Source organism: Carlito syrichta, unplaced genomic scaffold (assembly GCF_000164805.1).
Source record: "Carlito syrichta isolate Samal-C Ts95f unplaced genomic scaffold, Tarsius_syrichta-2.0.1 Scaffold287136, whole genome shotgun sequence".
NCBI lineage: Eukaryota > Metazoa > Chordata > Mammalia > Primates > Tarsiidae > Carlito > Carlito syrichta.
The window spans coordinates 11,900-19,928 of record NW_007231232.1 but is presented as its reverse complement, the minus strand read 5'-3'; the positions used below and the strand labels follow the sequence as shown (position 1 = coordinate 19,928).

General features: G+C 38.4%; 1 pseudogene; it reads right to left on the bottom strand.

Moving 5' to 3' along the window:
• Positions 1-3,278: 3,278 nt before the first annotated feature.
• On the bottom strand, positions 3,279-4,638 carry LOC103254624 (annotated as a pseudogene).
• Positions 4,639-8,029: the final 3,391 nt, after the last annotated feature.

Genomic DNA, 8,029 nt, shown 5'->3' with positions numbered 1-8,029 from the left:
GATGTCTCTCAAGTGTCTCTCCTTGGCCCAATGTTCTTCTCTCTACATGCATTTCTTGGGTCATATAATCATTTCTCATAGTTTCAACTACAACTGGTATGAACAATGACAAAATAGAATATTCAGCTCAAATCTCTCTCCTGAGCTCTGGATCCATATTTATAACTATGGGTTGCATGTCTCCAATATCTTAGTCAAAATGTGACCTTAACTGAAATCACTATCTATTACTTGTTTTAGTAACTTGCATCAAAATCTATCTAGGCATCTAATAATACAACCTGAGAGCAATCCTGGATTCTTTCATTATTTTTTTTACTGTCTTCCTTTCCCTCACTTTTATTCAATCATTTTCTAGCCTCTAATGACTAGAATCTTTCTAAAATAAAAATCTGACTATTACACCTCCATATTTAATACATTTAATGGATGCCAATCTTTCAGAGAATAAAGGTTAATTCCTTTATCATGATTTACGATGTACTTCATGATGTGGCCCCTACATGACTCTGAAGCACCATTTCTTAACATTTCTTACTTCTTCTGTATAGTTTACTACTACTAAACTATACATCATTCTCCGTAAATACTTGCTGATGGAGACATATTGTGTTCTTCCTTCCCACCTTCCAACATACCCTCAGGAATAAGTCTCTCTAGGAGACTCCAGGTTGAGATACATGTTCTGCTTCTGAGTCCCCATGGCATCTCTGTAGATGTTTTGCATAGTGCATACATGTCATATTTTATTGTAATTATCTGTTTATGTGTCTATTTTCTCTAAGTGACCATTGCTCCATGAGAGTTGGGTTTGTATTTTATTTATCTTTGTAGTTTTGTGTATGGTATATAATAAACAGTCAACAAATATTTGTAAACTATTTAACACATTAACAACTCAAGACAGATCTCTTTGTCTCCTCTTAGACACCTCCCTCTCATTCATTCTTTTACATCTAATCATACACCAACTTCTAGAATATCTCCTCAACATGTCTTCTCTTCTCTGTTACTACTGTTACTGCCTTACTTCTGGACTTCATACTTTCCTTCCTGTTTAATCATAATTTACTAATGAGTATTTTCTCTCCAATTTATTCTTTACACTGCAACAAAAATAACCACTTTTATGCATAAATCCTATCTTTTCTTTGCTTTATAACTTTAATAGCTTGACTAAAGGACAACAGCTTCATGTCTCCATGTGGGTTGGGTTTATGTTGGGTTCATTCTCATAGGGAAAAGGATAAATACCTTAGTGTGGCTTTCAGTGATCCCTTGTTCTTACTTCTCAAGCTTTACATCATGCCTTTCTTTTCTCCCATGACTTTATACTCCATTCATACCAAAATTAAATTCAAGCGTCCCTGGACATATGAATGTGTTCTGTGCCACTGTGGCTTTGTCTATACAGTTCTTTCTGCTTAAAATATTTTCCCTCAACCCTTGTTCCCCAAGAAAAACACCTACTCATTTGAGAGATTTAAGACTTTTTAACTCCTATAGTCCCAGCATCCAGAACAGTGCCTGGCATGAAGCAGGTGCTCATTGAAGATTGACGAATGAATTAAAGCACGAATAAACAAAGGCAATGTTTCAGTTTAGGTACCATATAAAGACGAGAGGAGGAAAAGAATTTTCGAGGATAATGAATGTGGAGTTTAAGAAGTATACAATACCAGAATTAATAATTCCTCTGGTCTCACAAGGTTTGAAACAAGAACAAAAGTGAAGATGTAATCCTGAAATCAGACAAGTGATCAGTTTTCAGCAGTCATAACATGTCAGTGGATTAAACGGAAGCAACTTTTATATACTAATCCATACTCTCCTACCCTGCTAAACACACACTTCATTCCTTTCTTCCTCTGTGACAAGTACTCCTCAGAGGGCTGAAGGAAAGGTACTTAGTGTGAATTAGGTTAATTAACTTGCTTTTTTAGCATTTATGAGGCAAGCTACTCTGAGAGAAATAGGCTTGTTAATATAGTAGGAGAGTAGGACCAAGGCTTGTGTTTGAATCTTAGCCTGAGAGCCAGGACATAGACAAATATTAATGGTTTTTGAGGGGAGCAAGGGGCACATAAATGCACAGAATGGATTGGGTGAAGAAAGACAACGCTAAGTGGAAAATGAGAGTGCATAAAAAATTATAAACAGACTTATGAACCTGGGTCTAAAATGGTTTGAGCAAACCGACTTCACAAGGGAAAGGAAAGAGGTTTCCAAAAGTTGGAATTTAATCAAAACAGCAGACAAGAAGAAGAAAAAGAAAAGGTTAATAAAGAGGCCTTCTAATGGTCATTTAGATGGTCAGGACAGGTATAGATGCATGTTAAAACAAACCTGTTACCTCCTGTTTTCTTTCTTTCATTCATTCATTCATTCTTTCTTTTTTTTTTTAACCAAGGATTAATTTAATTTTAAAAACAAATACAAGTTATTGATTCACTCTTCTCAACTTGACAATCTACCTGTGGTATGACTGTCAGGTAAAAACATACATCTTTACAATTTGATGGTCCCAAGTTAAAAAAAAAAAAACGACCATTTCACAGAAAGGAAAGAAACAATATGAAAATAGCTCAATGAATACACTAATGAGCAAAAATATATGGGGAAAGAGGAACGTGCAGTTTTGACTTAATTGAAGAAACCAAGAAGAAACTGGTCTACATATGAAAATGTGCATCCTGGAAAGTCAGGTGTGAAGATTTTAGAGTAGGAATCTAAACGACTTGAATCTCCCCTATTTTCTTAATAAAAATGACATCTTGCAGTATTTATTTATACTTCATGACTCAGAGACCTACCTCATTTGACTCTATTCCTTATTCACTCTAGCTTTTACTTAAATGAGTCTGAAAAACATGAGGCTACAGCATAAGAAGAAAAATAATCCACATATTATTTCTCTTTCTGTAGCTATTTTAGACCTGGTTTGTTACTATAAAATTCCTGAAGAAAATTTAAATGTAAGTCTGTGGTATTGCTGAATCAAGTCCCCCAGTTAATATTTAGAAAATACCCACTGTTGGGTTAATAGCATTGTTGGTGGTACCTATATGGTGGGATAGCCGAACAAAGTCTGTAGGTCTCAAAACCAGTGTTAACCTTATCAACAAGGGTACTTGCACAATGCATATTTGTGTATCTAACCCTTAACTGTACCCTACAATTTTAAAATAAAAAATATCTATTAAAAAATGAGTATTCAATCAATCTCAGGGTAGAGAGGAAAAACGGGGAGTCTAGAATCACAAGAATTACAGACATATCTAGGACCCTTGTCCTTCTGGGTCCATGCTTCCTTCAGGGTCTTCATTATTATAAATGTTCTCTGCCATCTGCCACACTTGCATGATATTGTCTTCTGATACAGAACAAATCACCTAAGGTTCACTGGGATTCCAGGAGAAATCAGATATCTTGGCAGTGTGGCCACCATGAATAAACAACAACTCTGGCGACCCACTTTCTGCATCTTCTGAGGATTGTTCTTCTCCAATTTTACTTAAATTCCAGACATTCAGTCTGCAATCAGTACCCCTGGAAGCCAAAATAGTCTCATTGTGAGGTGACCATTGAACCTGGAATATTTCATCCTTATGTGATTCAAAGGAATGCAACTTTAGGTTTCAGATTTCTCAGATCCCACACGGCAACACTCTTGTCAGCTGATCCCGTGGCAAGAATGAACTCACTATAAGGATTGAAAGAGAGGTAGTTCACGTCAGCAGTGTGAGCATCAACTGAGTGGCTTGGTTTGGAAGTATCCTTTGAGCAAGTATCCCAAATCATAAACTTCTGATCATCAGCAACTGACCCAAACAGAGACTGATGGAGCAGATGCCTGGAAACATCTTCTACAACTGTTGTATGCCCTGTAAAGATGGTCTTCGCATCCACTACTTTTCCTTCCTTTGGAACTGCACTTAGGTCCCATAGGCAGATGCTATGGTCATCTGAAGCACTAAGTAAGTGCCCACTGAGATTTGGGTTCCAAGAAAGCCCATAGCCTTCCTTCTGATGTCCACAAAGAGCTAAATCTTGGTTGCACTCTCCAGAAGGGTCTAGTTTAGAAGGATATTTTGTATAGTCAAAAACAAGAACAACACTGGATGGAGTCTTTGTTGCAATGATGCAAGGGTTCTGGAGCACATAACGGGCCCTGTTTACTTCTCCTTCATGGTTGACCTTGATTTCTATTTCAATTTTTCCACTAACCGAACCAAAACCTCAAAATTCTCCTTTTTGACTGTCGTAGTGTGACGCATCAAACTGAGCATCATCATTAGGGAGTTGCACACTGGCTATCACAAGATGCTGTTGTTCATCCCACGTGTTTCCCCCCACGACAAGTCGATGAATGCTGAAATCTTTCCCTTCTGGTCTGGTTACGGTCTGGTTATGTCTGGAAGCCACTGTGCAGTTAGGCTGGGCCACACCAGGGCATGAGTCATCACCAGATCATAAAGAAAAGGGATATTCTCTTTCCATATTTTGTACTCCTCATTGATCACACGTTCTTCCACTGCGTTGTCAAAGGCTGCTTCTTTGTGGGCCATGGCGGGCAGGCGAGCCAGGGGAATCCCCGGGCTGAGCGTTGCGGGAGGGGCGGGGAGGCTGCAGCACTCGCTCAGCACGCACATCCCCTATTGTTTCTGCATTCGTTTTCTATCGCTGCATAATTTTTAACAAATTATGAAAACCTTAAGGATCCTTAAAACATCAGAAATGCATTATTCTTACAGACTGGGATGTCAGAAAACCAAAATAGATCTTACTGAGCTAAAATCAAGGTGTTGGCAGTGCTACATTCCTTTTAGAGGTTCTGGGGAGGTCCATTTTCTTCCCTTTTTCAGCTTCTACAGACTGTCCCCATACCTTGGCTTGTGGCCCTCTTCTTCCATTTTCAATGCTTGCTATGCTGAGTAGTCTTTCTCATGCTGTCATCTCACCGGTTCTCTTTCTCCCACTGGCCTTCTCCACTTATAAAGAACCATGTGATTACATTGGACTCATCTGGATAATCCAGGATACTTTTGTCTGCTGATTAGTAGCCTTAATTCCATCTGCAATATGCAATCCCCTTTTCCATGTAATGTAACATATTCACAAATTCCACGGACTAAGATGTGATCTTTGGGAAGGAGACTCATTATTTTATCTACCACACTTGTCCCACAAAATGCAGCATGAGTACATGAGGTTAAACGATGATTAGAAAGAAAAATAGAATTCTTTTTTTTTCATTTTTCTAAAAGGGGCTTGTGCTAGGCCGATGTTCCTAACATTCCTTGGGCCTGACTCTGGAGCATCTCTCAAGCACTAGGAGCAGAAATTTCTGAATAGAATACCACAGCCAGCAACCTATATGTATGCTTGGGGAGTACAGGTAGATGAATACATTAAGTTCGGTTAGTTTCACAGTTGTATCCCTCCAAAATCAGGGACCAAATGTTTCCCCTGAGACCCTTCTACACCCTGGCAGGAGAGACTAATACCATTACCATCCCCCTGAGACACCAAGCTTTTATTTTTCTCCTCTTTAAATGAAGAAAAAAACAATCTTAGATGAAAGCATTTGACTAAATGATCTGTGGAATTGCTAACACTGCTCCTGCTGACTGCAATCTCCCAGGGATACTTGAGCTAAGTTCAAGAGAATGACAGAGCCTATGCAAAAAGTCTTTTACCAGTTGGATATTGCATTGTGTATATTGTATATTCTGCCTCCCATGATTAAATAGAGCCCGATGTGCCCATTTTGATAGTTATTTTCATATTCCCTATAAATAAAATAGTATTTTCTGAATGAACGCAGACATAGAGAGACAGCAGGTTAAGTAAGGAAAGAACCATGGAATTACCTAACTCATATGAAGTCTTAGGCCAAAGGGACATTCCACTTGTTAGTTTTACTTTCAGTTTCAGCATTTTGAAATGCATTGCCATTTTAATTAGAACCTGAAATGCTAAATTATGCTCAGAAGCAGCACAGGAGCAGAAATGAAACAAGATTGCCACAAGCAAAAATGACTTTTTTTTGCCTTTTAAAAGTAAAAAAAAAAAAAAGTGAGGCCAAATCTTTACCTACACAATGACCGTTTGTATACCTAACCCTGTATTCTACATCTTTAAAATAAAATTTAAAAAATAGAATAAAAGTAAACAAAACAAAGCAAAAAATCCTGTCATCTGAATTAACCAGTACATCAGAAACACAGCACTGGAAGCTCAGTAGAAAACTTACATAGCTGGTGTATAATAATAGGGTTTGGACAGAGAATTAGAACCTTATAAATGATACAATATCAGGGAGATTTGTTATAGGAATTTAATATGCTATTGCGGGATCTGGCTAAGTAGTCTATGTAAGGCTATTGCCTCTGCATCGAATGTTGGGCATGAAGTCAAAAGGTCTGGTAACCAGGGAGGAAAGATGAGCATGAAGTGGGGCAAGCAAGGACAAGCTAAAACCTGTGAGGATAAGACAGAATATACGAGAATGAATTAGAACCATCAAGGATAAATTAGAAGCCACAGGAGAAAACGAACTTTGTGAAGAGAAACATAATCCATAAAGACAAATTGGAACCTGTAGTTTATTTCACCAACACTAACTTCAGTGATGTGAATGACCCACAGGAACTTCTGTGCATGAGCCCATTGCCACACTTCATTGTTTATAAAATTAGTTCCTTGGTCAGAAGCAATGCTGTGTGGAATATAATAAAGGATAGGAAGACACAGATAGTGAATATGGTAGAAGTAGTATAGACAGGGATGATAAATCCGTATCCAGTTAGTGTCTATTCCAGTATAATATTACCATGTCCTTCCACTAATACAAGCAATCCAATGCGACAATCTACCACCTGGAATCTAGATGATACTTCTAGAGAGGGGTGCCATATAGGAGATCATTGTTGATCTCTGCTTTTGGCAGGTTGTGCTTTCAGCAGTGGCTATAACCAGAGAAATCTTGGTGCGAAGAAGTCTATGTTGCTCAGTCCATGCATAATCTTCAACCTTGTCACTATAGCTATTTTGTCCATGAAAATATTTGGTAATAACTGAAGTGGCTGGAGAAATAGGCTAACTGTATGACTTGCACAGAACAGATAAACTCGCCTATTTGATTAAGATTCTCTGTTACTGAGGTCATTATTTAATGAACTCTCTGTCCCCATTCACAAAGGTCTATCCACGTACCTATTCTCCAGATTTCCTTGGCACTACTCTTTCAATCTTAGATTTTTCCAAGTCCCTGAACATCCAGCTGAACTATGAATCAGTGTAGATCTGTGGCTTCAGCCATCTCTCCTGTAAGGTACAATAAACAGCCAGGTTCACTGATCAAAGTTTTACCTACTGGGAGAATTTCTCTTCACAACGTTTTTCCAGGGCCATCCGGAATGAAGTTACAGTGACGCATCTGTCAAGCTTTGGATGGTACTTGTAATTTTGTAAGCTGAGCTTAAGTTTTCTCTTCTTCATATTCAATCATAGGCAACTCCCCATGAGAACATATATGAGGGCTGGGAGAAAGAGGGGAATGTAGCAGGAGTGAAGCTGATGTGTATCTGAGCCACTTGCTCATGAAACTTACTTGCACCTAGAGGAACTAATTGAGGCTGAACTAATATATAACTTCCACTTGATGATCAAATGCTTCTGTTCAGTCTCAAATTTGTGTCTCAGTAGGTCAGACAAAAACTCAATTTATGCAGGACAGCTTAGATTATACGGTATCTTGGAGGTCTCCACTGAGGACAATAACAAGTCAGACACCATTTATCAAAACGAGAAATGCTTGCAATGGATGGCAAATCTCTACTCTCAAATCATATGTGTCTGTGCTGTAATTCATCAATAGAGCCTCGACAAAAACTTCATACAGCATCTCTATCTACCCCTGACACTTCAAGCACCCAGATCTACTGCATTTCAAACTCTTCAAATCTGCTGGATCATACAACTTAAGTGGCCGAATAGCTTGCATGCATAGGAGTCTGGAACTTAT